At 36.6% G+C, this 6000-nt stretch overlaps 1 protein-coding gene across 2 annotated transcripts in view; it reads right to left on the bottom strand.

Annotated features, from left to right (window-relative positions):
* Nucleotides 1-272: 272 nt before the first annotated feature.
* The window catches only part of LOC131276914 (uncharacterized), a 337436-nt gene continuing 331708 nt past the window's right edge, over nt 273-6000 (bottom strand). The window contains exon 10 of one of the 2 annotated variants that reach the window (XR_011647776.1): nt 273-526. The gene's annotated coding sequence lies outside the window, so the exon portion shown is untranslated. The remainder of the gene's footprint in view (nt 527-6000) is intronic. The other variant, XR_011647778.1, reaches the window with a different exon arrangement.

The following is a 6000-nucleotide window of genomic DNA, read 5'->3' as shown; positions in this document are numbered from 1 at the left end:
CCAATTAATGAAAGCATGTTTATATAAAGATAATATTAACTATTGTCCATGATTTAAATAAGGGTTGACTTTTTGCATAATGCAGATCCACAAATTTTTTTAAAATCATATACCATATATACAAGCAAACATTTTCCTTTTTAATCACATTCTGAGATATATATCTTACTATTTTGTTCACAATGCTCTGCTACTATCACCACCATTCATTAACAAAACTTGTCCACTTTTCCAAATACTAATGCTATACAGTTTAAACATTAACTCCCTGTTCCCGAACCCCACCCTATCCCATGGTAGCTTATATTCTAGGTTCTAACTCCATGAGTTAGATTGTTTTAATTGTTTTATATCAGTGTGATCATTCAATAAACAAATGTTTGGTTTACCTCACACAATGTGATGTCTTCAAGGTCTATCCATGCTGTCACATGTATTCCTTTTCACAGCTGAATAGTATTCCATTGAATATATCTGCCATCTTCTGTTCATCCATTACACTTAGATTCCTTCCATCATTTGGCAACTGTGAATAATGCCACTATGAACACAGGTTTGCAAATATTTGTTCAAGTTGTGCCTTCACTTCTCTAGTGTACATACCTAGAAGTGGGATTGATTGGTCATATGCTAATACTATACTTAACTTTCTGAGGAACTTCCACACTGAGTCTACAAATACTCATTCTCACCAGCAAAAAATGAAATTTCGTATTTCTCTTCATTCTTTCCAATACTTTTAATTTTGCTTTTTCTCTTTGTTTTTAAATTTATTGAAGTATATCACTCATACATAAACATACATAAACAATAATTGTACAGTAATAGTTGTGAACTTACAGAGCAAACATATATAACATCATACCAGACTCTCACAGCTACCACTAATACCTTGCATTGTTGTCCAATCTTTTTAACTAATGATTAAAAAGTATTGTCAAAATATTACTGTCAACTAAAGTTATTTCTCCTAACCCCCTATTATTATTATTATCTTTGTCACTTATATATAAACATAGAGAAACAATAAGAGTATAATAAAAGTTGTGAACTTAAAAAGCAAACATGCAAAACATCATTTGCGGTTCCCGTACATCAACCCTCCACCAACACCCTGCACTGTCATGAGATGTCTGTTACAAATCGTGAAAGAATATTGTCAAAATCTTACTATGAATTATAGTCCTTATCTTATATTTGGTGTATTTCCCACCAACCAACCCTATTATTATTTTTTAAATATATTTTTTATGACATAAGTTGGAAACTTATAAAACAATCATGCACTTGTGCAGAATTACCAAACAGCACACCTATATTAACACACCACACTAGTGGAACATTTGTTACAAATAATATAATGTCACCTGATTTTTACCATGTCCATAGTGTATATTTGGAACACATTTTCCATACTGCCCCATTATAGACACAGTGCATCTTTCGCATAGATGCAAGAATATTATATTACTACTGCTAATCACAGTCCATAGATCACTCCAGTTGTATCTTTCCCATGCTTTTCCACATTCCCAGCACCCTGCAATAGTAATGTACATTTGCTTTAGCTGAAAAAGAACACTCTTGCACATGTACCATTAACCACAATTCTCATCCACCTCTTGGTTTACTGTGCCATTGTTCCTAGAATATTCTCTAGTAGTCTGCTAATTGGCATTCTCATACCTAGACTACCATTTTCAGCCACATCCACATTTATAAACTAATAGTTACTATGTGTTACCATCCACTCTCTACATTTCCATACTTTTACAGTAAAGCTAATTAAAACTTCTACATATAGTTATACTTCAGTAGTCCATCTCAGTACTCCTCTTATCTCCTTTAAGAATCCACTGCCTAGCACCATGTCTTGAAGCTATTTTTCCACAATTTCTTCTAGAAGCTTTATGGTAATGGCTTTTATTTTTAGGTGTTTTATCCATTTTGAGTTAATTTTTGGATAAGGTGTGAGACAGAGGTCTTCTTTCCTTCTTTTGAATATGGATATCCAGTTCTTTCAGCACCATTTGTTGAATGGACTGTTCTGCAAGAGCTGTGTAGGTTTAACAGGCTAGTTAAAAATCACTTGACCACACATGTGAGGGTCTGTTTCGGAAACATCAGTTTCTTTCCATTGGTTTATGTGTCTGTCTTTATGCTAGTACCATGCGGTTTTTTTCCACTGTAGCTAGGTAATATCATTTAAAGCCTAGAGAGGAGAGTTCACTCTTTCTTTCTAAGATGCTTCTGCCTATTCAGGATGACTTACCCTTCCAAATAAATTTGATAATCAAGTTTTCAGTTTAAAAAAATATTTGTTGGGCTTTTTATTGGGATTGCATTGAATCTGTCTATCAATTTGAGTAGAATTGATATCTTAATGATATTTAATCTTCCAATCCATGAGCATGGAATGTTCTTCCAGTAATTTAGCTCTTTTTTTATTTCTTTTAACAATGAGTTTCAGTTTTCTGAATACAAGTGCTTTACATTGTTGGTAATTTATTTCTATTTGAGTTTTAACTGTCATATTTTATTTTCACTGCTGTTTTAAAATTATTTAAAAATGTTCTTTATTTTATATTTAAATATTACATTAAAAAAATATGAGGTCCCCATTTAACCCCCACCCCCTTAAGCCCACTCCTCCCATATCAACAACCTCTTTCATCATCATGGGACATTCATTGTATTTGGTGAATACATTTTGGAGCAATGTTGCACCACATGGATAATGGTTTACATTATAGTTTACACTCTCCCCCAGTCCACCCATTGGACCATGGCAGGACATACAATGTCCAGCATCTGTCCCTGCAGTACCACCCAGGACAACTGCAAGTCCTGAAAATGCCCCCACCTCATATCTCTTCTTCCCTCTCCCTATCTCGGCAGCTCCCACAGCCACTTTCTCCATATCAATGATACAATTTCTTCCATTACTAATCCTAATAGTTCCATAGTATATATCAGTAAGTCCACACTAGCTCATACTCTATTCCTCCATCCTGTGGACCCTGGGATGGTTATGTCCACTCCACCTCTATATCAAGTGGGGGCTTAGATTCCACATGGATGATGGATGCAATTCTCCTGCCTGCAATTTTAGGCACTCTTGGCTCCCTGGTGTGGTGGTTGACCTTCTTCAACTCCCTGTTAGCTGGCTGGGGTAATTCCAATAAACCAGACCGTAGGAGTTGCAAGTCTGCTGAGGCTCAGGGCCTGACTTTCACATGGACAGTCCAGAATTCAGGTCTCCAGAGTATACACCAACCCCAGCACCAGCCACAGGTCTGGTAAAAGTAAGAGAAGAGGCATGTGTAGAAAGATAACATCTGAGTCCAACTCCATCACACTCAGGAACACAAACTCCAAAGGAGGGACAACCGACATGGCACTGAAATCCAGAGTCATCTGCCATGATCATAGAACATGTGGGTCTCTGTAGCCCTCAGAAGAACAAATACATGGGCTTGTATAGACTTTGGCTGTCTCTGGGACCCTGCTGAGGCATACATATGTGTAACCCCTCTGATGACCTCCAGACTCTTTTTTTGAGACTCATAGCCTTATAAACTCATTTGTCCTTTACCTAATAGCTTCACCAAACCTTACTTTATAATAATTTATTGAAAAATAAAAATCATTCGCTCATTTAGTTAAATCATTTAGAACTCAAACTAGAAGCTCTATTTTATTTGTATTATAAAAAACACAAAAATAGAAATAAAAGCTACATTAATGAAAAAAGAATTAAGGGATGAGTTCATTAAATATAACTAAACACATTTTAAATATAAATACCATGTATTTCCTAATTAGCATCCAGGAAATACCTAAACTATATATCTGGAATTCTAGTCTTAAAGAAAAGGTTAGAGAAAATTGCAAAGAAGGCACTGTTTCATATTATCAGGTGCACTTTTAAAACGATGGGACAGTTTGGGATTTTTAAAAATTTTCATCAGAAATTTCCATTGCTCCTTTTCTGGGCAATCCATTTATGTCTGTACCCTTAAAGACTACATTGCCTTTATTTTTATTGCTGGATTCTTGTATATCTTTTCCGGGCCCTATACAACTAAAAAAGAAGGAAATTACTCCAGAAACTTTTTGTAGTTCCAGAGCAGAACTGGAATGACCCTAAAACGAATGCACCACATTGTCACAGGCTTGATAGCTGAAGCCTGAGAACACAGGCGGGTCTCAGAGTACAGAGGACAGAAATGAGAAGGACACAGCGTGCTAGGACTCGGCTTGAGTGGCCCTGGCAGGAGCTAGAGAAGCAAGGTCAGAGATCCTGCCCGCCATGACCCTGACTGCAAGCCCGAGCCCACCCACCACCCAGAGAATTTAAGTTTTTGACATCTTAAAGAGTACAGAGCAAGTGCAATACAGTATTTTAATTAAATGAAAAAGAACAAAACACAGCAAAGTACAAATGAATTTCTGAATGTGAAAACAATTAACATTGTAGGCTTAGTTTTATAAAATAAATTATCCATCAATATACCAGCACTCGATTTCATCAGAAATATATTTAAATACTCTTGGGATCTGATACATGATGATAGTAGCAAAATATACTTTAGCTGTGGTATCCTCTCTAGTAATATGCTAATAGCATTCAGCCAACATTTTCAGATCAGAAGTTCATCAAACTGAATATTCATGTATTATAAAAATAAAATTGATTCCAAATCTGTATATTTACAATCTAATATTCATTAAATGATATTTAGTTTAGTTTTTTTTTAAAAAAGCATTTGGTGTTGTCTCCTGGCTCCACAAATATTCCCACTAAAAGTTCCACAAGCAAAATAGGAACTACAAGAGAAGACATATTCAGATGCTGATTGATTTCTTATCTCTGGCATTTAGATTGGCAAAGCCAACAGCCAATGAATGAAAGATTTATTACTGCACTAAGACACTTCAAATGTTTCCCTTTGAAATGGCAATAAGAATAATAATAGCATATAATAACAATAATATATCTTACTAGCTTTTTTTGATGATTATTAACTTGGGTTGAAAATAAGATTAAAAGAGGGAAACGGACTTTGGCCCAGTGGTTAGGGCGTCCGTCTACCATATGGGAGGTCCGCGGTTCAAACCCCGGGCCTCCTTGACCCGTGTGGAGCTGGCCATGCGCAGCGCTGATGCGCGCAAGGAGTGCCGTGCCACGCAAGGGTGTCCCCCGCGTGGGGGAGCCCCACACGCAAGGAGTGCGCCCGTGAGGAGAGCCGCCCAGCGTGAAAAGAAAGAGCAGCCTGCCCAGGAATGGCGCCGCCCACACTTCCTGTGCCGCTGACGACAACAGAAGCGGACAAAGAAACAAGACGCAGCAAATAGACACCAAGAACAGACAACCAGGGGAGGGGGGGAAATTAAATAAATAAATAAATCTTTAAAAAAAAAAAAGATTAAAAGAAAGGATATCGTGCAAGATGGTCTCTCCAATTATAAATGAAATATATTCTCTTCCATATGTATACATATTTCTTCTAGAAAATGTGCAAGGTAGCAGCTGTTGCTTTGTTGCACAGCAATAGAAAGATCACTCCAACCATGCAAACTAAGTTCTGGTTGTTATCACTGTGGAGTTATATACTAGAAGCAGCAAATATACTTCCTATTCCCATATCAGCAATCCTACATCTTATCTGTGACATGGAGAAATCCCCCAACCTCTAACCCAGAGAGAAATTGCCTAATGTCTGACAAAGGATTAAGCCATCCTTACTTCTTTTTTCAGGGTAAAATCAAGTACTCTTAATTCTTACTCTAGATTTTGGATTTACATCAAAAGAACATCTAATTTCCAGCCCCCCTTAACGTGTAATAATCATGCTCACCTCTTGCCATGACATTTGCATAAAAATAGCAATTCCCTATTTTCAATAAAATTGATGCCAACTATGTTATCCCTAAATAGTAATGACTTCATAAAACAGCTAGTGGATTTAGGGCATTATCATTTCAAAGCACTGTCAA

The sequence above is a fragment of the Dasypus novemcinctus genome, chromosome 30 (assembly GCF_030445035.2).
Source record: "Dasypus novemcinctus isolate mDasNov1 chromosome 30, mDasNov1.1.hap2, whole genome shotgun sequence".
Lineage (NCBI taxonomy): Eukaryota > Metazoa > Chordata > Mammalia > Cingulata > Dasypodidae > Dasypus > Dasypus novemcinctus.
This window is presented reverse-complemented; position numbering and strand designations above follow the sequence as displayed.